Below are 24,929 nucleotides of genomic sequence, written 5' to 3' on the forward strand. Positions count from 1 at the left end.
GTAAATTAGCTTAAATGCTAACATGCTAACAGTCATCATGCTAGCACCTAGCAAGAGGGCCTCAAGTTTAGAAACTGGCAAGGTTGTCCTATAACCTCCCTACATCATGCCATGTGTGTATTTGCCTTTAAATGTGAGTAAATTAGCTTAAATGCTAACATGCTAACAGTCGTCATGCTAGCACCTAGCAAGAGAGCCTCAAGTTTGGAAAGTGCCAAGGTTGTCCTATAACCTCCCTACATCATGCCATGTGTGTATTTGCCTTTAGACATGAGTAAATTAGCTTAAATGCTAACATGCTAACGGCTACCATGCTAGCACTTAGCAAGAGGGCCTCAAGTTTAGAAAGTGCCAAGGATGTCCTATAACCTCCCTACATCATGCCATGTGTGTATTTGCCTTTAAATGTGAGTAAATTAGCTTAAATGCTAACATGCTAACAGTCGTCATGCTAGCACCTAGCAAGAGAGCCTCAAGTTTGGAAAGTGCCAAGGTTGTCCTATAACCTCCCTACATCATGCCATGTGTGTATTTGCCTTTAGACATGAGTAAATTAGCTTAAATGCTAACATGCTAACGGCTACCATGCTAGCACCTAGCAAGAGAGCCTCAAGTTGAGAAAGTGCCAAGGTTGTCCTATAACCTCCCTACATCATGCCGTGTGTGTATTTGCCTTTAGAATTGAGTAAATTAGCTTAAATGCTAACATGCTAACAGTCATCATGCTAGCACCTAGCAAGAGGGCCTCAAGTTTAGAAAGTGCCAAGGTTGTCCGATAAACTCCCTACATCATGCCGTGTGTGTATTTGCCTTTAGACATGAGTAAATTAGCTTAAATGCTAACATGCTAACGGCTAACATGCTAGCACCTAGCAAGACAGCCTCAAGTTTAGAAACTGCCAAGGATGTCCTATGACGTCCCTGCATCATGCATGTGTGTATTTGCCTTTAAACATGAGCAAATTAGCTTAAATGCTAACATGCTAACAGTCATCATGCTAGCACCTAGCAAGAGAGTCCCAAGTTTAGAAAGTGCCAAGATTGTCCTATAACCTCCCTACATCATGCCATGTGTGTATTTGCCTTTAAATGTGAGTAAATTAGCTTAAATGCTAACATGCTAACAGTCGTCATGCTAGCACCTAGCAAGAGAGCCTCAAGTTTGGAAAGTGCCAAGGTTGTCCTATAACCTCCCTACATCATGCCATGTGTGTATTTGCCTTTTATACATGAGTAAATTAGCTTAAATGTTAACATGCTAACGGCTACCATGCTAGCACCTAGCAAGAGAGCCTCAAGTTTAGAAAGTGCCAAGGTTGTCCTATAACCTCCCTACATCATGCCATGTGTGTATTTGCCTTTAAACGTGAGTAAATTAGCTTAAATGCTAACATGGGAACAGTCATCATGCTAGCACCTAGCAAGAGAGCCTCAACTTTAGAAAGTGCCAAGGTTGTCCTATAACCTCCCTACATCATGCCATGTGTGTATATGCCTTTAGACATGAGTAAATTAGCTTAAATGCTAACATGCTAACGGCTACCATGCTAGCACCTAGCAAGAGAGCCTCAAGTTGAGAAAGTGCCAAGGTTGTCCTATAACCTCCCTACATCATGCCGTGTGTGTATTTGCCTTTAGAATTGAGTAAATTAGCTTAAATGCTAACATGCTAACAGTCATCATGCTAGCACCTAGCAAGAGGGCCTCAAGTTTAGAAAGTGCCAAGGTTGTCCGATAAACTCCCTACATCATGCCGTGTGTGTATTTGCCTTTAGACATGAGTAAATTAGCTTAAATGCTAACATGCTAACGGCTAACATGCTAGCACCTAGCAAGACAACCTCAAGTTTAGAAACTGCCAAGGATGTCCTATGACGTCCCTGCATCATGCATGTGTGTATTTGCCTTTAAACATGAGCAAATTAGCTTAAATGTTAACATGCTAACAGTCATCATGCTAGCACCTAGCAAGAGAGTCCCAAGTTTAGAAAGTGCCAAGATTGTCCTATAACCTCCCTACATCATGCCATGTGTGTATTTGCCTTTAAATGTGAGTAAATTAGCTTAAATGCTAACATGCTAACAGTCGTCATGCTAGCACCTAGCAAGAGAGCCTCAAGTTTGGAAAGTGCCAAGGTTGTCCTATAACCTCCCTACATCATGCCATGTGTGTATTTGCCTTTTATACATGAGTAAATTAGCTTAAATGTTAACATGCTAACGGCTACCATGCTAGCACCTAGCAAGAGAGCTTCAAGTTTAGAAAGTGCCAAGGTTGTCCTATAACCTCCCTACATCATGCCATGTGTGTATTTGCCTTTAAACGTGAGTAAATTAGCTTAAATGCTAACATGGGAACAGTCATCATGCTAGCACCTAGCAAGAGAGCCTCAACTTTAGAAAGTGCCAAGGTTGTCCTATAACCTCCCTACATCATGCCATGTGTGTATATGCCTTTAGACATGAGTAAATTAGCTTAAATGCTAACATGCTAACGGCTACCATGCTAGCACCTAGCAAGAGAGCCTCAACTTTAGAAAGTGCCAAGGTTGTCCTATAACCTCCCTGCATCATGCCATGGGTGTATTTGCCTTTAAACATGAGTAAATTAGCTTAAATGCTAACATGCTAACAGTCGTCATGCTAGCACCTAGCAAGAGGGCCTCAAGTTTGGAAAGTGCCAAGGTTGTCCTATAACCTCCCTACATCATGCCATGTGTGTATTTGCCTTTAGACATGAGTAAATTAGCTAAAATGCTGACATGCTAACGGCTAACATGCTAGCACCTAGCAAGAAATTCCCAAGTTTAGAAAGTGCCATGGTTGTCCTATAACCTCCCTGCATCATGCCATGGGTGTATTTGCCTTTAAACATGAGTAATTTAGCTTAAATGCTAACATGCTAACAGTCATCATGCTAGCACCTAGCAAGAGGGCCTCAAGTTTAGAACGTACCATGGTTGTCCTATAACCTCCCTACATCATACAATGTGTGCATTTGGCTTTAGACATGAGTAAATTAGCTTAAATGCTAACATGCTAACAGTCATGCTAGCTCCTAGCAAGAGAGCCTCGAGGTTAGAAAGTGCCAAGGTTGTCCTATAACCTCCCTACACCATGCCATGTGTGTATTATCCTTTAGACATGAGTAAATTAGCTTAAATGCTAACATGCTAACGGCTACCATGCTAGCACCTAGCAAGAGGGCTTCAAGTTCAGAAACTGCCGAGGTTGTCCTATAACCTTCCTGCATCATGCCATGTGTGTATTTGCCTTTAGACATGAGTAAATTAGCTTAAACGCTAACATGCTAACAGTCATTATACTAGCACCTAGCAAGAAAGCCTCTAGTTTAGAAAGTGCCAAGGTTGTCCTATAACCTCCCAACATCATGCCATGTGTGTATTTGCCTTTAGACATGAGTAAATTAGCTTAAATGCTAACATGCTAACAGTCATCATGCTAGCACCTAGCAAGAGAGCCTCAAGTTTAGAAAGTGCCAAGGTTGTCCTATAACCTCCCCACATCATGTCATGTGTGTATTTGCCTTTAGACATGAGTAAATTAGCTTAATTGTTAACATGCTAACATGCTAGCAATTAGCATTTAGCCACACAGAGAGTTCAGAAGTTTATCTAAAAAATTAGCCATCAATCACGTTTCTGCGCGGCCGTATGGCTGAGCTACAAGGCTGTGAAATGTCTGTAAATTCTCAGTTTTTCTCTGCCATGTGCTGTTCTAAAAATAGAAAGGGTATACCTAATCTAGTGGCCCATTTTTTAACGTTTCGGTTAATAGCGTCGCCATGGTTACACAAAATGTTCCAAAAACTAAATACCGCTGTAGTCCCGAGCGCCACGATTCCGGCGGTGTAACATGTGTGGGGGTCCTTCTTGCGGTTTTGGCCGCATTACGCGCGCAAAAAAGGGAAGATTAAGATATACGGAATAATAATAACTAAACAGCAATAACAATATGGGCTGGCTCAGTAGCCAGCCCATAGACTGCTACTGCAAGTAGCAGTCTATGGGCTGGCTACTGAGCCAGTCCATAACTAGAAAATTCCCACGGAAATTTTGATGGACTGGCCACCTGTGCTGTGAACCTTGGGCCCGCCGTAGCACCTAGCAAGAAAGCCTCAAGTACGGAAAAGGTTGATGCAGTCCCATAGTGTCCCCACATCATGCCAAGTGTGTATTTGCCTTTAAACTTGAGTAAATTAGCTAACATGATAACGGCTACCGTGCTAACACGTAGCAAAACAGCCTCAGGTCCTGAAAAGTTTGGGGCAGTCCTACAGTGTCCCCACATCATGCCATGTGTGTATTTTCCTTTAGACATGAGTAAATTAGGTAAAATGCTAACATGCTAACAGTCATCATGCTAGCACCTAGCAAGAGGGCCTCAACTTTAGAAAGTGCCAAGGTTGTCCTATAACCTCCCTGCATCATGCCATGGGTGTATTTGCCTTTACACATGAGTAAATTAGCTTAAATGCTAACATGCTAACAGTCATCATGCTAGCACCTAGCAAGAGGGCCTCAAGTTTAGAAACTGGCAAGGTTGTCCTATAACCTCCCTACATCATGCCATGTGTGTATTTGCCTTTAAATGTGAGTAAATTAGCTTAAATGCTAACATGCTAACAGTCGTCATGCTAGCACCTAGCAAGAGAGCCTCAAGTTTGGAAAGTGCCAAGGTTGTCCTATAACCTCCCTACATCATGCCATGTGTGTATTTGCCTTTAGACATGAGTAAATTAGCTTAAATGCTAACATGCTAACGGCTACCATGCTAGCACTTAGCAAGAGGGCCTCAAGTTTAGAAAGTGCCAAGGATGTCCTATAACCTCCCTACATCATGCCATGTGTGTATTTGCCTTTAAATGTGAGTAAATTAGCTTAAATGCTAACATGCTAACGGCTACCATGCTAGCACCTAGCAAGAGAGCCTCAGGTTTAGAAAGTCCCATGGTTGTCCTATAACCTCCCTGCATCATGCCATGTGTGTATTTGCCTTTAGACATGAGTAAATTAGCTTAAATGCTAACATGCTAACGGCTACCGTGCTAGCACCTAGCAAGAGGGCCGAGCAACATAGCATCAAGTCTTGAAAGTTGCCAGGCACTGCTGTGGTGTCTGTACATGTCATGTGATGTTTTCCAATTGAAAGCAGCACTTGCATTGCCATGGAGGACTAAAGAGCAGAGAGTGCCTGACATGCGGGTCGATACTGAACTATCGATTCCTGACATGATGATAACACAGCTCATTGCTGTATCATGGATTCTATAAAAATGTTGATATTTTGATACTTTGGTCTTTGAGGTGCCTGGAGTCACTGTGCTTAATTAGAAAAATCTAACTTTTAAAATCTACATAATAAATGAGCTGTATGGTATCAGCTGGGAAGGGAATCATTGTAATCCACATGTCAAGAGAAGGGGGTTTTTGAAGGGAGGGGCTGTGAGGAGGAGGAGGAGGTGGTGGCCATGGCAGTGAATGAGCACAGAGGGCTGAATCGCTCATGTCGAACAGAAGCTTCTTACGGCCAAACGATTCGAGATATGGACACCACGAGACGACCGTGAGCGGCCCGAGGGTCGGGGCTTCGCATAGATCTGCTCGTTTTGCATATCGGTTGAGAAACGACCGCAGGATGACGAGTTGAAAACACAGAAAATTAAAGATTTGGAGAAAGAAAAGACGGCGTCTTTAACATGGGAGTGAATGGGAGACATGCCGGCGCTCTTCTCGCTTCTGAGGGCCCAGAAGGCAATCCGTACATCTCTCAGACATAAGAGTGACGTTTTTGGAAAGGGGACAAGATTTCCTACGTTTTCACCAAATTAAATCGAGCTGGCTAAAACGGTGTGGCCAGGAAGAGGAGTTGTTTGCAAAGCCAAAAAGTTTTCTTTTCGTCTCCCCTGCCACAGTGGAGTCAGAGTGGGAGACGCTGGCGAAGCGCACACCTCCTTCTGACGAACATAGAGCGAAAACTAAACATCCTACGATAAAACTAATTAGCCACAGAGAGAGTAGAGAAGTTTATCTCAAAAATGAGCCGTTAATCACGTTTCTACGTGGCCGTATGGCTGAGCTACAAGGCTGTGAAAAATGTGTAGATTCTCGTTTTTTTCTCTGCCTTGTGCTGTTCTAAAAATAGAACAGGTGAAAACCTAATCTAGTGGCCCATTTTTGAACGTTTTGGTTAATAGCGTCGCCATGGTTACACAAAACGTTCCAAAAACTAAATACCGCTGTAGTCCCGAGCGCCACGTTTCCGGCGGTGTAACATGTTTGGGGGTCCTTCTTGCGGTTTTGGCCGCATTACGCGCACAAAAAGTGGAAGATTAAGATATAAGAAGAAAGAGAAAAATAATAACTAGAAAATTCCCGCGGAAATTTTGATGGACTGGCCCCCTGTGCTGTGAACCTCGGGCCCGCCGTAGCACCTAGCAAGAAAGCCTCAAGTACGGAAAAGGTTGATGCAGTCCCATAGTGTCCCCACATCATGCCAAGTGTGTATTTGCCTTTAAACTTGAGTAAATTAGCTAAAATGCTAAAATGCTAACATGATAACGGCTACCGTGCTAACACGTAGCAAAACAGCCTCAGGTCCTGAAAAGTTTGGGGCAGTCCTACAGTGTCCCCACATCATGCCATGTGTGTATTTTCGTTTAGACATGAGTAAATTAGGTAAAATGCTAACAGTCATCATGCTAGCACCTAGCAAGAGGGCCTTAAGTTTAGAAAGTACCAAGGTTGTCCTATAACCTCCCCACAACATGCCATGTGTGTATTATCCTTTAGACATGAGTAAATTAGCTTAAATGCTAACATGCTAACGGGTACCATGCTAGCACCTAGCAAGAGTGCCTCAACTTTAGAAAGTGCCAAGGCTGTCCTATAACCTCCCCGCAACATGCCATGTGTGTATTATCCTTTAGACATGAGTAAATTAGCTTAAATGCTAACATGCTAACGGGTTCCATGCTAGCACCTAGCAAGAGAGCCTCAACTTTAGAAAGTGCCAAGGTTGTCCTATAACCTCCCTGCATCATGCCATGGGTGTATTTGCCTTTAAACGTGAGTAAATTAGCTTAAATGCTAACATGCTAACAGTGGTTATGCTAGCACCTAGCAAGAGAGCCTCAAGTTTGGAAAGTGCCAAGGATGTCCTATAACCTCCCTACATCATGCCATGTGTGTATTTGCCTTTAGACATGAGTAAAGTAGCTTAAATGCTAACATGCTAACGGCTACCATGCTAGCACCTAGCAAGAGGGCCTCAAGTTTAGAAAGTGCCAAGGATGTCCTATAACCTCCCTACATCATGCCATGTGTGTATTTGCCTTTAAATGTGAGTAAATTAGCTTAAATGCTAACATGCTAATAGTCGTCATGCTAGCACCTAGCAAGGGAGCCTCAAGTTTGGAAAGTGCCAAGGTTGTCCTATAACCTCCCTACATCATGCCATGTGTGTATTTGCCTTTAGACATGAGTAAATTAGCTTAAATGCTAACATGCTAACGGCTACCATGCTAGCACCTAGCAAGAGAGCCTCAAGTTTAGAAAGTCCCATGGTTGCCCTATAACCTCCCTGCATCATGCCATGTTTGTATTTGCCTTTAGACATGAGTAAATTAGCTTAAATGCTAACATGCTAACGGCTAGCACCTAGCAAGAGAGCCTCAAGTTTGGAAAGTGCCAAGGATGTCCTATAACCTCCCTACATCATGCCATGTGTGTATTTGCCTTTAGACATGAGTAAATTAGCTTAAATGCTAACATGCTAACGGCTACCATGCTAGCACCTAGCAAGAGGGCCTCAAGTTTAGAAAGTGCCAAGGATGTCCTATAACCTCCCTACATCATGCCATGTGTGTATTTGCCTTGAAATCTGAGTAAATTAGCTTAAATGCTAACATGCTAACAGTCGTCATGCTAGCACCTAGCAAGAGAGCCTCAAGTTTAGAAAGTGCCAATGTTGTCCTATAACCTCCCTACATCATGCCATGTGTGTATTTGCCTTTAGACATGAGTAAATTAGCTTAAATGCTAACATGCTAACGGCTACCATGCTAGCACCTAGCAAGAGGGCCGAGCAACATAGCATCAAGTCTTGAAAGTTGCCAGGCACTGCTGTGGTGTCTGTACATGTCATGTGATGTTTTCCAATTGAAAGCAGCACTTGCATTGCCATGGAGGACTAAAGAGCAGAGAGTGCCTGACATGCGGGTCGATACTGAACTATCGATTCCTGACATGATGATAACACAGCTCATTGCTGTATCATGGATTCTATAAAAATGTTGATATTTTGATACTTTGGTCTTTGAGATGCCTGGAGTCACTGTGCTTAATTAGAAAAATCTAACTTTTAAAATCTACATAATAAATGAGCTGTATGGTATCAGCTGGGAAGGGAATCATTGTAATCCACATGTCAAGAGAAGGGGGTTTTTGAAGGGAGGGGCTGTGAGGAGGAGGAGGAGGTGGTGGCCATGGCAGTGAATGAGCACAGAGGGCTGAATCGCTCATGTCGAACAGAAGCTTCTTACGGCCAAACGATTCGAAATATGGACACCACGAGACGACCGTGAGCGGCCCGAGGGTCGGGGCTTTGCATAGATCTGCTCGTTTTGCATATCGGTTGAGAAATGACCGCAGGATGACGAGTTGAAAACACAGAAAATTAAAGATTTGGAGAAAGAAAAGACGGCGTCTTTAACATGGGAGTGAATGGGAGACATGCCGGCGCTCTTCTCGCTTCTGAGGGCCCAGAAGGCAATCCGTACATCTCTCAGACATAAGAGTGACATTTTTGGAAAGGGGACAAGATTTCCTACGTTTTCACCAAATTAAATCGAGCTGGCTAAAACGGTGTGGCCAGGAAGAGGAGTTGTTTGCAAAGCCAAAAAGTTTTCTTTTCGTCTCCCCTGCCACAGTGGAGTCAGAGTGGGAGACGCTGGCGAAGCGCACACCTCCTTCTGACGAAGATAGAGCGAAAACTAAACATCCTACGATAAAACTAATTAGCCACAGAGAGAGTAGAGAAGTTTATCTCAAAAATGAGCCGTTAATCACGTTTCTACGTGGCAGTATGGCTGAGCTACAAGGCTGTGAAAAATGTGTAGATTCTCGTTTTTTTCTCTGCCTTGTGCTGTTCTAAAAATAGAAAGGGTATACCTAATCTAGTGGCCCATTTTTTAACGTTTCGGTTAATAGCGTCGCCATGGTTACACAAAATGTTCCAAAAACTAAATACCGCTGTAGTCCCGAGCGCCACGATTCCGGCGGTGTAACATGTGTGGGGGTCCTTCTTGCGGTTTTGGCCGCATTACGCGCGCAAAAAAGGGAAGATTAAGATATACGGAATAATAATAACTAAACAGCAATAACAATATGGGCTGGCTCAGTAGCCAGCCCATAGACTGCTACTGCAAGTAGCCAGTAGCCAGTCCATAATGAGAAAATGTGTTTCTCTCGCTGTGATAATGTATTTCAAGCAACCTATAGGCTTTGTGGTAAAACATTTTCTCCTAATATGGCACATGTGTGCCACGTCCAAAAAAGCACTCCACTCGCTCAGAGAAGAAGGGTTAGGGTTAGGGTTAGGGTTAGGGTTAGGGTTAGGGTTAGGGTTAGGGTTAGGGCTAGGGTTAGGTATAGGGATAGGGTTAGGGTTATTGTTAGGGTTAGGGTTAGGGTTTTGGCACTTATGGAACACATTTAATGTATCTAATGTAATTCAAGCAACCTATAGGCTTTGTGGTTAAAATTTTCTCCATATATGGCACATGTGTGCCACGTCCAAAAAACCACTCCACTCGCTCAGAGAAGGCCTCCGAAGCGCGTTTTGGCACTTATGGAACACATTTAGTGTGATTTGCTTTATTGCTTGGCACACACAACCATTGTTTGAAAATGCACTTTATTTGCTCTCAAACACATTCTGAGCAAAGCATGATACGGTGTTTCATTGTGCACCAGCGGAAGGTGCCAGGAAGCTCATTCCAAGTGTGCCTGTCGCAGCTTCGCATCCCGTTCTATCTGCAACAGTTTCAGGTGGCTGAGACGCACTGCTGTGGGGTTACAGCTAAAATGAGAAAATGTGTTTCTCTCGCTGTGATAATGTATTTCAAGCAACCTATAGGCTTTGTGGTAAAAAATTTTCTCCATATATGGCACATGTGTGCCACGTCCAAAAAAGCACTCCACTCGCTCAGAGAAAGCCTCCGAAGCGCGTTTTGGCACTTATGGAACACATTTAGTCTGATTTGCTTTATTGCTTGGCACACACAACCATTGTTTGAAAATGCACTTTATTCGCTCTCAAACACATTCTGAGCAAAGCATGATACGGTGTTTCATTGTGCACCAGCGGAAGGTGCCAGGAAGCTCATTCCAAGTGTGCCTGTCGCAGCTTCGCATCCCGTTCTATCTGCAACAGTTTCAGGTGGCTGAGACGCACTGCTGTGGGGTTACAGCTAAAATGAGAAAATGTGTTTCTCTCGCTGTGATAATGTATTTCAAGCAACCTATAGGCTTTGTGGTAAAAAATTTTCTCCATATATGGCACATGTGTGCCACGTCCAAAAAAGCACTCCACTCGCTCAGAGAAGAAGGGTTAGGGTTAGGGCTAGGGCTAGGGCTAGGGTTAGGTATAGGGTTAGGGTTAGGGTTAGGGTTAGGGTTAGGACTAGGGTTAGGGTTAGGGTTAGGGTTAGGGTTAGGGTTAGGGTTAGGGTTAAGGTTAAGGGTTAGGGTTAGGATTAGGGTTTTGGCACTTATGGAACACATTTAGTGTATGTAATGTAATTCAAGCAACCTATAGGCTTTGTGGTTAAAATTTTCTCCATATATGGCACATGTGTGCCACGTCCAAAAAAGCACTCCACTCGCTCAGAGAAGAAGGGTTAGGGTTAGTGTTAGGGTTAGGGTTAGGGTTAGGGTTAGGGTTAGGGTTAGGGCTAGGGCTAGGGCTAGGGTTAGGTATAAGGTTAGGTTTAGGGTTATTGTTAGGGTTAGGGTTAGGGTTAGGACTAGGGTTAGGGTTAAGGGTTAGGGTTAGGGTTTTGGCACTTATGGAACACATTTAGTGTATGTAATGTAATTCAAGCAACCTATAGGCTTTGTGGTTAAAATTTTCTCCATATATGGCACATGTGTGCCACGTCCAAAAAACCACTCCACTCGCTCAGAGAAGGCCTCCGAAGCGTGTTTTGGCACTTATGGAACACATTTAGTGTGATTTGCTTTATTGCTTGGCACACACAACCATTGTTTGAAAATGCACTTTATTCGCTCTCAAACACATTCTGAGCAAAGCATGATACGGTGTTTCATTGTGCACCAGCGGAAGGTGCCAGGAAGCTCATTCCAAGTGTGCCTGTCGCAGCTTCGCATCCCGTTCTATCTGCAACAGTTTCAGGTGGCTGAGACGCACTGCTGTGGGGTTACAGCTAAAATGAGAAAATGTGTTTCTCTCGCTGTGATAATGTATTTCAAGCAACCTATAGGCTTTGTGGTAAAAAATTTTCTCCATATATGGCACATGTGTGCCACGTCCAAAAAAGCACTCCACTCGCTCAGAGAAAGCCTCCGAAGCGCGTTTTGGCACTTATGGAACACATTTAGTCTGATTTGCTTTATTGCTTGGCACACACAACCATTGTTTGAAAATGCACTTTATTCGCTCTCAAACACATTCTGAGCAAAGCATAATACGGTGTTTCATTGTGCACCAGCGGAAGGTGCCAGGAAGCTCATTCCAAGTGTGCCTGTCGCAGCTTCGCATCCCGTTCTATCTGCAACAGTTTCAGGTGGCTGAGACGCACTGCTGTGGGGTTACAGCTAAAATGAGAAAATGTGTTTCTCTCGCTGTGATAATGTATTTCAAGCAACCTATAGGCTTTGTGGTAAAAAATTTTCTCCATATATGGCACATGTGTGCCACGTCCAAAAAAGCACTCCACTCGCTCAGAGAAGGCCTCCGAAGAGCATTTTGGCACTTTTGGAACACATTTAGTGTGATGTGCTTTATTGCTTGGCACACACAACCATTGTTCGAAAATGCACTATATTCACTCTCAAAAACATTGTGAGCAAGGGAAGATACGGCAGGTCATTCTGAACCAGCGGAAGGAGGCTCATTCCAAGTGTGCCTGACGCAGCTTCGCATCCCGTTATATCTACAACACTTTCAAGTGGCTGAGAAGCACTGCTGTGGAGTTAGAGCAAAAACTGAGAAAAAGTGTTTCACTCGCTGTGATAATGTATTTCAAGCAACCTATAGGCTTTGTGTCAAAAAAAATTCTCCATATATGGCACATGTGTGCCATGTCCAAAAAAGCACTCCACTAGCTCAGAGAAGAAGGGTTAGGGTTATGGTTATGGTTAGGGTTAGGGTTAGGGTTAGGGTTAGGGTTAGGGTTAGGGTTTTGGCTCTTATGGAACACATTTAGTGTGATGTGCTTTATTGCTTGGCACACACAACCATTGTTCCCTCGCTCAGAGAAGAAGGGTTACGGTTAGGGTTAGGGTTAGGGTTAGGGTTAGGGTTAGGTTTAGGGTTAGGGTTAGGGTTTTGGCACTTATGGAACACATTTAGTGTGATGTGCTTTATTGCTTGGCACACACAACCATCGTTCGAAAATGCACTTAATTCACTCTCAAACACATTGTGAGCAAAGGATGATACGGCTGGTCATTGTGAGCCAGCGGAAGGTGCCAGGAGGCTCATTCCAAGTGTGCCTGATGCAGCTTCACATCCCGTCCTATCTGCAACAGTTTCATGTGGCTGAGAAGCACTGCTGTGGAGTTAGAGTGAAAATGAGAAAAAGTGTTTCACTCGCATTTATAATGTATTTCAACCAACTTTTGCAGCATAGGAGTATGTCCATATCTCCCTATGCAGCGTGTTCCGTTAAACAGAGCTCACTGCTGGCCAATCATTGTGTAGGTGGAGAGTATTTAAGCAGCGCTCCTCTCACTGCTTCTTCCTTTGCACTTCCGTCTGTGTACTTCCGGGTCAAGTGTCCAACTGAGACAGAGTGATCGGTGTGCTGCTGGGGTATACGTGTCTTTCGGCGTCCTATTGTGGTGAGTCTCTCCCTCTCTCTCCGTTGCTGTGCATGCTCCTAGCTTGCTAATGCTAGTGTGGTCATAGGTGAGACGCCCGTAGCCGCCTGGGTTTACTCTCTCCCTCGCTCCTTTTCATGTGCCTGTGTGTCTGCTGAGAAGGTATGTAGGGTTATTAACATAGGTCGTAACCGCATCATTGTCGGCCATATCATTAATTTTAACATCTGCGATAGGTGTAATCTGCCTGAATGCCAGCTAACACCGCTGCTGCATGTGATGTCATCGCCAGCCGTCTGAGAACGCTGCTGCTTTGTCTCCGCTGCTTTGTCTCCGCTGTTTTGTCTCTGTGGTTGCTTCTGCTGCTTCGTCTGCGCTGTCGCTGCTTGCCTTGACTGACTGCTCTCCCGCTGCTGTGCTACGGCTTGCTACTGGCCTGTTCCGCTACTGCTCGGTCTTGTGGCTTCACCTAGCTGGGAGCTTAGCGCTGGTAGCCTCTGTCTGCGCTCTGGACTGCTCTGCCTGCTGTGATCAGCCCGCGGGCTGGACTGTGACTGACTTGCCAGGCCGCTCGGCCTCTCCTGACAGACAGACACTACGTGCAATTCTTATTATTATTTTAGAGTTTCGCTTCTATTATGTGTGTGTTTTAGTGGTGGGGTTGTAGATCCCTTTTTGTTTAGTTACAATTGCATAAGTTTTCCTTTTGCTTTTGTTAGATTATTTCTATAGGTTTACCTTTTTGTTTTAGGGTTATTTTGACTTAGCTATAGTTTCTAGCCTAGTTGCTTTATTTGATTTTGGGAATTGGGTGGGTTTTCCTTGAGTAGTTCCTTCTTTTGTTTATCATATGTTGTTTTGCTTGTTTAATTTGTGTGTTTAGTGGCTCAACTTTCAATTTAGTTACTATAATTTTGTTATTTTTGTTTAATTGCTTTATTAGTTTGTTTTTGACCCCACTAATTGTTTTATTCCCTTTTCAGTTGCTGAGGATCGGTGGTGGTGCTGGTGGTCTGGGTGGCGGTATCCCCTCCTTCTGTATGCGGTGCTCCTCTGGGATTTGGTTTTCTTTGCACAACCCTGTGTGTGTGTGTCACGTGTGACTGGGTGCTTTTTGGGTTGTTTTGGGTGGATCCCTCCCCCCTTCACTAGCCCATTGTCCACCTGGTAAGCCTCAGCACCTGATTAGGTTTCCCTCTTCCCCTTCTTGTGTGTGTGGTATTTTAAAAAGATGTTAAGACTTGCTAATAAAATCTATTATTTTTTTTATAATGTGAACCATGTCTCCAGCCTCATGAGTATAATGAACCTGTGTATGCTTTAAGAGGGAAAAGAAAAAGAAATTGACTCTCTGGGTGAAATTCCCAGGGTGGCGTTGTCTGGTCCTCGAAAATCTCTGGTGTAAGCCAGTATTCTTCCACTCCCTACCACTGCCACACAACCTATAGGCTTTGTGGTAAAAATCTTCTTTATATATGGCACACGTGTGCCACGTCCAAAAAAGCACTCCACTCGCTCAGAGAAGAAGGGTTAGGGTTAAGGTTAGGTTTAGGGTTAGGTTTAGGGTTAGGTTTAGGGTTAGGTTTAGGGTTAGGGTTAGGGTTAGGGTGAAATTCCCAGGGTGGCGTTGTCTGGTCCTCGAAAATCTCTGGTGTAAGCCAGTATTCTTCCACTCCCTACCACTGCCACACAACCTATAGGCTTTGTGGTAAAAATTTTCTCCATATATGGCACACGTGTGCCACATCCAAAAAAGCACTCCACTCGCTCAGAGAAGAAGGGTTAGGGTTAAGGTTAGGTTTAGGGTTAGGTTTAGGGTTAGGTTTAGGGTTAGGTTTAGGGTCAGGTTAAGAGTTAGGGTTTTGGCACTTATGGAACACATTTAGTGTGATGTGCTTTATTGCTTGGCACACACAACCATTGTTTGAAAATGCACTTTATTCACTCTCAAACACATTGTGAGCAAAGGATGATACGGCGGGTCATTGTGAGCCAGCAGAAGGTGCCAGGAGGCTCATTCCAAGTGTCCTGACGCAGGTTAGCATCCCGTTCTATCTGCAACAGTTTCACGTGGCTGAGAAGCACTGCTGTGGATTTAGAGCGAAAATGAGACAAAGTGTTTCACTTGCTGTGATAATGTATTTCAAGCAAGCTATAGGCTTTGTGGTAATAATTTTCTTCATATATGGCAAATGTGTCCCACGTCCAAAAAAGCACTCCACTCGCTCAGAGAAGGCCTCCGAATAGCGTTTTGGCACTTATGGAACACATTTAGTGTGATGTGCTTTATTGCTTGGCACACACAACCATTGTTCAAGAATGCACTTTATTCACTCTGAAAAAAATTCTGAGTAAAGGATGTTACGGTGGCTCACTGCGGGCCAGCGGAAGGTGCCAGGAGGCTCATTCCAAGTGTGCCTGACGCAGCTTCGCATCCCATACTATGTACAACAGTTTCACGTGGCTGCGAAGCACCGCTGTGGAGTTAGAGAGAAAATAAGACAAAGTGTTTCACTCGCTGTGATAATGTATTTCAAGCAACCTATAGGCTTTGTGGTAAAAATTTCTCCATATATGGCACATGTGCCACGTCCAAAAAAGCACTCCACTCGCTCAGGCATCAGAAGAGCGTTTTGGCACTTATGGAACACATTTAATGTGATGTGCTTTATTGGTCGGATAAATGGGGAAGTGACACGTGATTAGGAAGACATGCTAGTCAGTTTGTACTCAAAATCTCCGTTCAGCTGCCACGTTCTAAATAAAAGCTTGCCTCCATGCTCCATCTTCCCTATGACATGTAAAATTACAACATTACCGTAAAACAGGGTTATAAGGGATGGTGGGGTAATAAGGGACAATTTTCGGGAAAATGTTTTTTGAACGATTTGTTGAATGCTTCTTTCAAAAAAGCGACACAAAGCAACTTCCTGTTTAACATGAAAAGGCAGAATTACGTTTAAAACATTTTCCTGAAAAGTGTCCCTTCTTTCATCGCCGTCCCTGATAACCCCTTTTTACGGTACTCTAATGATATTGGGACTTTTCTCATAAATGTATAACTTTATTGTCAAAATGTGTTAGTTACGAGTCCCAAGTCTGGCACTGTAAGGCAGATAATTTGCCTGAATTGGAATACAGGCAGGACAACAGAGTGACAGCAGAGTGAGGACGATGCGTGGCACTCCCTTGCAAATTGCTCTGTATTTAACACACACATAGACTCGGATACAAAATACACATCTTCAAATCACTCCAGTTATTAGCATTCCCATTCTCAATTACTTATCATTTCACATTTTCAGGCAATTCAACTTCCTTGCCATTAATCCCATGTGTTTTGGCACATATCGCCATTATTTACATTTGTTTATGATAACAACCCTTTAAATGTATTTTACAATATGCTTACGTAGTGACATGTGTCATCAAAATTGTTCACATTTGTGCTAAAATATCCTAAATCCCACAGATTACTGGAGCAACTGTCAAAATATGATCATGTATCCTGGTAACCTACTGTAACCAACGTATATACAAAATTAAACTATTTAATGGCCGTTTAAATACCCTGCGATTCCACTGGGTGGCGATCTAATCACAGTTCAGTAGCCGGAGTAGCGGTTATGTCTTTGATGTTTTCCAACGAACTTTCTCTATAACGTTTACTGGTTTTACTGAATCATATCAGCGGTCAATTTCACATTATATCTCCGAAACATGAACACAACTTATCCTGTTGTTAAAGGACCATTTACCGACCTGAATTGGACTACAGCAGGGGTGTCAAAGTCAAATGGACGGAGGGCCAAATAAAACATTTGGCCACAAGCCGAGGGCCGGACTGTCCAATCTTCATTAAAACAAGATTTAACCTACTGAAAACATTCCATTCCATTCCATTCCATTTTCCTCCGCTTATCCGGGTCCGGGTCGCGGGGGCAGCAGTCTTAGAAGGGAAGCCCAGACTTCCCGGTCCCCGGCCACCTCCTCCAGCTCCACCGGGAGGACACCAAGGCGTTCCCAGGCCAGCTGTGAGACATAGTCCCTCCAGCGTGTCCTAGGTCTGCCCCGGTGCCTTTTCCCGGCTGGGCATGCCCGGAACACCTCGCCAGGGAGGCGTCCGAGAGGCATCCGGACTAGATGCCCGAGCCACCTCAACTGACTCCTCTCGATGTGAAGGAGAAGCGGCTCTACTCTGAGCCCCTCCCGGATGGCTGAGCTCCTCACCCTATCTCTTAGGGTGAGTCCAGCTACCCTACGGAGGAAACTCATTTCAGCCGCCTGTATCCGCGATCTCATTCTTTCGGTCATGACCCAAAGTTCATGACCATAGGTGAGGGTGGGAACATAGATCGACTGGTAAATTGAGAGCTTTGCCCTCCGGCTCAGCTCTCTTTTCACCACGACGGTCCGGTACAGCGACCGCATTAGGCTGCACCGATCCGTCTGTCGACCTCACGCTCCCACTTTCCCTCACTCGTGAACAAGACCCCGAGATACTTAAACTCCTCCACCTGGGGCAGGACCTCATTCCCAACCCGGAGGGAGCACTCCACCCTTTTCCGACTGAGAACCATGGCCTCTGATTTGGAGGTACTGAGTCTCATCCCAGAAGCTTCACACTCAGATGCAAACCGTCCCAGTAAACGCTGAAGGTCGCAGCCCGAAGAGGCCATAAGAACCACATCATCTGCAAATAGCAGAGATGAGATTCTAAGGCCCCCGAACTGGACTCCCTCAACACCTTGGCTGCGCCTAGAAATTCTGTCCATGAAAATTGTGAACAGAATCGGTGACAAAGGGCAGCCTTGGCGGAGGCCAACGTTTACCGGAAACAGGCTCGACTTACTACTGGCAATGCGAACCAGACTCCTGCCCCGTTTGTACAAGGACCGGATAGCACGTAGTAGCGCGCCACCAATCCCGTACTCCCGGAGCACCACCCGAAGGACGCCGCGAGGGACACGGTCGAATGCCTTTTCCAGGTCCACAAAGCACATGTAGACTGGTTGGGCAAACTCCCATGCACCCTCAAGCACCCTCGTGAGGGTGTAGAGCTGGTCCAGTGTTCCACAACCAGGACGAAAACCGCATTGGACCTCCTGTATCAGAGTTTCGGCCAACGGTCGTACCCTTCTCTCCAGCACCCTGGAATAGACTTTCCCAGGGAGGCTGAGGAGTGTGATCCCCCTGTAGTTGGAACACACCCTCCGGTCACCCTTCTTAAAAAGGGGGACCACCACCCCAGTCTGCCAATCCAAAGGTACTGTTCCCGACTTCCACGCAATGTTGAAGAGACGTGTCAGCCAAGACAGTCCGTCAACATCCAGAGCCTTGAGGAATTCTGGGCGGAACTCGTCCACCCCCGGAGCTTTGCCACTGAGGAGCGTCTTAACGACCCCAGATACCTCAGCCACAGTGATGGCACTGTCCATGTATGTGTCCTCAGACTCTGCTTCCTCTATGGAAGGTATGTCAGTGGGATTGAGAAGGGCCTCAAAGTATTCCTTCCACCGTCCGACTACATCCCCAGTCGAGGTCAGCAGGCCCCCGTCTCCACTGTAAACAGTGTGAACTGGGCACTGCTTCCCTTTTCTGAGGCGCCGGATGGTTTGCCAGAACCTCTTCGAGGCCGGCCGAAAGTCGTGCTCCATGGCCTCACCGAATTCCTCCCACACCCGAGTTTTTCCCTCGACAACCACCGAAGCCGCAAACCGTTTGGCCTGACGGTACCTGTCAGCTGCTTCCAGAGTCCCACAAGCCATCAAGGCTTGATAGGACTCCTTCTTCAGCTTGACGGCTGCCCTGACCTCTGGTGTCCACCATCGGGTTCGGGGCCTGCCGCCGCGACTGGCACCGACCGCCTTGCGGCCGCAGCTCCAGTCAGCTGCCTCAGCAATGGAGGCACGGAATATGGCCCATTCGGACTCAATATCCCGGTCCTCCCCCGGGATGCAGGTGAAGCTCTGCCGGAGGTGAGAGTTGAAGGCTCGACGAACGGGAGACTCTGCCAGACGTTCCCAGCACACCCTCACTACTCGTTTGGGCCTACCAGGTCTGTCCAGCATCCTCCCCCGCCATCTAATCCAACTCACCACCAGGTGGTGATCAGTTGACAGCTCAGCCCCTCTCTTCACCCGTGTGTCCAGAACATGTGGACGCAGGTCTGATGATACGACTACAAAGTCGATCATAGACCTGCGGCCTAGGGTGTCCTGGTGCCAAGTGCACTTATGGACATCCCTATGTTCGAACATGGTGTTAGTTATGGACAAACTGTGGTTCGCAGTCCAATAACATCACACCGCACGGGTTCAGATCAGGGAGGCCGTTCCTCCCAATCACGCCCCTCCAGGTCACACTGTCATTGCCCACATGGGCGTTGAAGTCTCCCAGTAGAACGACGGAGTCACCAGCTGGGGTGCTCTCCAGCACCCCTCTGATGGACTCCAAGAAGGCCGGGTACTCCGAACTGCCATTTGGTGCGTACGCACAAATGACAGTCAGGACCCTTTCCCCAGCCCGAAGGCGTAGGGAAATGACCCTCTCGTTCACCGGGGCTGACTCCAACACAGAGGCACCAAGCCGGGGGGCTATTAATAAGCCCACACCAGCTCGCCGCCTCTCCCCTGCAGCAACTCCAGAGTAGAACAAGGTCCAGCCCCCTACTGAAAACATAACAAATATATTACAATATGATTGGATAAACAAAGCAATATTTTCTTATGACTCTGTCAGTCATTTTTAATTTCAGCAGGCACAAAATACAAATGTCCTTTATATAAAAAACTCATAACATAAATGAAGTGATATTATTTAAGGCACCATCAGTATATTCTCTCATTTAGCAAAAATGGGCTGAATTTAGGCAACTTCAAAGAAATAAATAATAAACAATTTTCTATCATTCACTCAACTGAAATAATTAAAAAGAAATATTGCCTCAAAATACAATAAAATAAAGTGCAAAAATCTCTTGTTGCTTAAAACCAATAGCAATCAACACACTGGACCTCATCTGTCCTGCTCAAATGTACATTGACTTTCCTTTATGTGCTTTCTCTGGGTAAGTGTGAAAAAAGGAATTACTGATTAACAAATAATAACAATCAAAAGTCATTTTCTCTGCTAAATAGGAGACAATTTTATCAAAAGACTGTTGTACACATCAAGATCTATTTTCCATGAAAGTTCGAAAAACAAGAAACACTTACAGGAACGGAGTCAGCAGAAAAAAACAACATAGTCAACACAGACAATAAAGCTTTAAAATTACCAAGGGAAACAACCAAAAACAAGACCTTCTTTAAATGCATATTTGACTTTTAAACTTGAACGGAGTAAAAACTTCAAATGTGTAATTGCACAGTAAACATTACTTGTTTGAGGCTGACGCTGATACTTGGCGGTGTTTCCTCTTTTGCACAAGTTCATCAATGTTCGGGGTTAGGCTCTGAGATGAGGAAATCCTCAGAACTGAGTGAAGGTGTTCCAGTAAGTCGACTTCTGTGTGATGTTTTGTTCAGCTTCATGAATGAAAACAGTTGCTCACACAGGTATGTGCTGCCAAACATAGACAATGTTTTAGCAGCCTGGCTGCGCAGCTGGGGCATTGTGTCAGGGAGGAAGCGTGCAAACTCTGCAGCACCAACTGCTGCGTATTTTGCCTTCAGCGCATCATCGCATTGTAGCTCAATCAACTCCATTTGGAGGTTTGGCGATATGCTTTCTACATCAACTGCAAATGGATTTCCGAGCAGTGCAAACCTGCTTTTTTGTGCTTCAAAGTCAGCAAATCGGTGTCGAAAGTCAGCAGCGAGTATACTAATTTCATCAGCAAACTCTGCGCTCGGGAAAACACTGGTAGAAAGCTCATTTTTTATGGTCTGACAGCTAGGAAAGTGGATCAGGTTTTCTTTCTGCATTTGTGCCTCCCACAGAGTCAGTTTGGTTTGAAACGCCTTTACTGTAGTGTACAGAGATGACACAAGCCCGACCCTGTAGCTGCAGGTTCATTGCATTCAGGTGACTCGTAATGTCACACAGAAAAGCCATTTCACACAAAAACCTTTTGTCTCAGAGTTGTGTTGTGTCTTTCCCTTTGCTGTCCAAGAACAAACAAATCTCCTCACAAAGCTCGGGACACCTGTGCAGCACCTTTCCCTGGCTTAGCCACCGCACCTCAGTGTGATAGGGCAAATCATCATGCTCCATTTCTAAATCGCTCAGAAATGACTTAAACTGGCGATGATTTAACCCTTTGGCTCTGATAAAGTTAACTGCGCATGTGATGGTGCTCATTACATCTTTCATTTTCAAGGCTTTACCACACAACGACTCTTGGTGTATGATACAGTGATAAGCTGTCAGTTCACATGTGACGTTTTCCTTCTGCATCTTCTCCCGTATCTTTGCCACCAGTCCACTCCTATGTCCACACATCGCAGGTGCTCTGTCTGTTGTCAGACTCACAAATTTTTCCCAAGGCAGCTCCATCTCATTTATACATCTTGAGACCTCTTTATACAAATCATGTCCCGTAGTTGTGCCATGCATAGGACGTCGTGCTAACAACTCCACTGTCACGTTTAGGCTGGAGTCCACTCCGCGGATGAAAACTGACAACTGGGCAATGTCAGAAATGTCTGTGCTCTCGTCCACAGCCAGGGAATATGCGACGGAATCTTTCGCCTTTGCAACAAGCTGCTCTTTTAGATTGTTAGACAACAGGTCTACGCGATCAGCAATGGTATTTCTGCTCAGGCTGATGTTTGAAAAGAGCTGTCTTTTGTCTGGGCAAAGTTCGTCACAGACTTTAAGCATACAGTTTTTGATCAAACCCCCCTCTGTAAATGGCCGGGCTGATTTAGCGATCTCCTCTGCCAAAATAAAACTGGCCTTGACAGCAGCCTCGCTTTGTGACTGGGCTTTTCTGAACAGACTCTGTCGAGATTTGAGGCCTCGTTTTAATTCCTCGACCTTCTGTAGCCTTTGTTCCATGTCCAGAATCTTGTTTTTGTCTGTGTGTTTTGTTTCATGATGCCGTCTCATATTATATTCTTTCATCACCGCCACACTTTCTCCACATAGAAGACACACAGGTTTTCCAGCTACCTCTGTGAACATGTACTCCAACTCCCACCTTGTTTGAAAGCCCCTGTTTTCACCGTCCACCTTCCGTTTTGCCATTGTTGATGGGTATCTGTAAATTAACTTTTGCTGTTATGCTAATGACTGATGCTGAATGACTGCTGAATAAATTAAGCCGCATCCCGCTATGCTCCCGCTCGTGCGTCCCTGTTGCATTGTGGGAAATGTAGTACAGTTTATCTGCGGGCCGAATCTAATAATAGATTAATATCATCACGCGGGCCAGGTAAAACCCTCTCGCGGGCCTGATGTGGCCCGCGGGCCTTGACTCTGACATATGTGGTTGAGACCGTCATGAGACAGGTTAGTTTTACCCTACTGATGATGTGTCGTTGCAACAGTAATGTGAAGCAGAATTGGTAACTGCAGGTGGGCCATGAGCGGTCATTAAAAATATGATTAATTTTTGCAAATTTTTATTATACAGTAAAGTCTCATTATATCAATATCGGTTATAACGAATTCCTGCTTATTACGATACTATTTTCATTTCCCGGCAAATTTCTAGTCTTTTATGATATAATTAGTTCCGTTAGTACGATACCCGGTTATTATGATAATCCGGTTACTACGATGCCCTTTTCATCTCCCGCCAGCCAATTTGGTCTGCTTATATCGATACAAAAGCAGCTTAAATCAATCTTTGCTTAAGGATTTCAATACCAAAAAAGAACACGGCGAACGGCTGCTTCCAGTCAACTTTATTTTTCACACTTCCACCACCAGAGCGCAGCACACACACCGATTCCCGCACTTCGTGGTTCACAGGTCATGCTCAACCCGCCCCAAACACAAACACATGCCTGCAACAGAAGAACCAACTGACATAGCATACACACCTATTCCAACGAAGACACAAGCGTACAAATACATGTATTTAATTGTGTTGTATTCAGGAGAGAGGAGAGCATTCCAGAAGGACAACCATTTCTGCAGCAATCCACCAATCAGGCCTGTATGGTAGAGTGGCCAGACGAAAGCCATCAGACCAGAGAATTTTGTTTCTCATGGTCTGAGAGTCATTCAGGTGCTTTTTGGCAAATTCCAGACGGGCTGCCATGTTCCTTTTACTCAGGAGTGGCTTTCGTCTGGCCACTCTACCATACAGGCCTGAATGGTGGATTGCTGCAGAGATGGTTGTCCTTCTGGAAGGCTCTCCTCTCTCCACAGAGGAACGCTGGAGCTCTGACAGAGTGACCATCGGGGCCTTGGTCACCTCCCTGACTAAGGCCCTTCTTCCCCGATCGCTCAGTTTAGAAGGCCGGCCAGCTCTAGGAAGAGTCCTGGTGGTTCCAAATGTCTTCCATTTACGAATAATGGAGGCCACTGTGCTCATTGGGACCTTCAAAGCAGCAGAAATTTTTCTGTATCCTTCCCCAGATTTGTGCCTCAAGACAATCCTGTCTCGCAGGTCTAAAGACAGTTCTTTTGACTTCATGCTTGGTGTTTGTGCTCTGACATGCACAGTCAACTGTGGGACCTTATATAGACAGTTATTATATTTCCAAATCATGTCCAATCAACTGAATTTACTGCAGGTGGACTCCAATTAAGCTGTAGAAAGATCTCAAGGATGATCAGTGGAAAAAAGATGCACCTGAGCTCAATTTTGAGCTTCATGGCAAAGGCTGTGAATATTTATGTAAATGTGATTTTTTTGTTTTCTATTTTTAATAAATTAAAAACATGTCAAAAAAAACTTTTTTCACATTGTCATAATGGAGTATTTTGTGTAGAATTTTGAGGTAAGAGATTAATTTAATTCAGTTTGGAATGAGGCTGTGACATGACATATAACAATACTTTCCGGATGCACTGTAAGTACAGGACAAGGGTCATCAGCTTCCGGTGCATTCAACAGCTCCACCTCCAGCCAGGTGCAAGAGATCTGGAGCAACAGAAAAGGACAGGAGGGAGACCGAGGCACAAAACAAGAGCAACCGGACGTGACAGTATCCCCCTCTTAAAGATGGGCGCCACCTGGCGGCCTACCTGGCTTCTCCGGGAAGCAGCTGAAAGTCAGAGAGCAGTTTAGGATCCAAAATGAGGGCAGGAGAAACCCATGAGCGGGGGCTGTACCCCTCCCAGTCGACCAAGTACTGGAAACCCCTGCCCCTTCCAAACGGCCGAAGAAAACTGGGGAACCCGGTCAGAGACCACATCGAGGGGGATGCCGTGGAGCCTGAAGACGTGGACCAGGAGTTGAGCTGTCTCAAGCACCGAGGGGAGTTTGGGGAGGGCAACAAAATGGGCCATCTTCGAGAACCTGTCGACAATGGTGAGGATGACTGTGTTGCCGTTGGAAGGGGGAAGACCAGTTACAAAGTCCAAAGCCACATGGGACCACGGCCGGGTGGGGATGGGCAGAGGGCGTAGAAGACCCGCTGGAGCCTGATGGGATGGTTTATTTCTTGCACAGGTAGTACAGGTGGCCACAAACACTGACATCAACACGCAGGGAAGGCCACCAGAAGCGCTGTGACAGGAGGAAGATGGTGCGTGCAATTACAGGGTGGCAGGCGAGCTTGGACTCGTGCGCCCAGCGAAGGACCTGAGAGCGAAGGCCCGGGACCATGAACAGACGCCCGGCTGGGCAGTTCCTCGGGGGGAGGTGTCCTCCATGGCATCCATCACCTGCTTCTCTACCTCCCACTGAAGCCCCCCCAGGATACGGGACTGAGGAAGGATGGT

The 24,929-nt window shown here is 45.3% G+C and overlaps 1 long non-coding RNA gene and 1 pseudogene across 2 annotated transcripts; one reads left to right on the plus strand and one right to left on the minus strand.

Moving 5' to 3' along the window:
- The first annotated feature begins 12,961 nt into the window (after positions 1 to 12,961).
- Positions 12,962 to 14,384, plus strand: LOC131138501 (uncharacterized). Of its 2 annotated transcripts, none has more exons than XR_013630373.1 (3): positions 12,962 to 13,106; positions 13,174 to 13,247; positions 13,322 to 14,384. It is a non-coding gene; the product is annotated as an uncharacterized LOC131138501 (long non-coding RNA). The 2 variants fall into 2 exon arrangements; XR_013630374.1 differs by having other exon boundaries at positions 13,378 to 14,382.
- A 6,079-nt stretch (positions 14,385 to 20,463) lies between these two features.
- LOC144902120 (general transcription factor II-I repeat domain-containing protein 2 pseudogene) lies at positions 20,464 to 22,349 on the minus strand (annotated as a pseudogene).
- Positions 22,350 to 24,929: the final 2,580 nt, after the last annotated feature.

Source organism: Doryrhamphus excisus, linkage group LG19 (genome assembly GCF_037039965.1).
Source record: "Doryrhamphus excisus strain RoL-2023G ecotype Guam linkage group LG19, RoL_Dexc_Guam_v1.1, whole genome shotgun sequence".
In the NCBI taxonomy this organism is placed as follows: Eukaryota; Metazoa; Chordata; class Actinopteri; order Syngnathiformes; family Syngnathidae; genus Doryrhamphus; species Doryrhamphus excisus.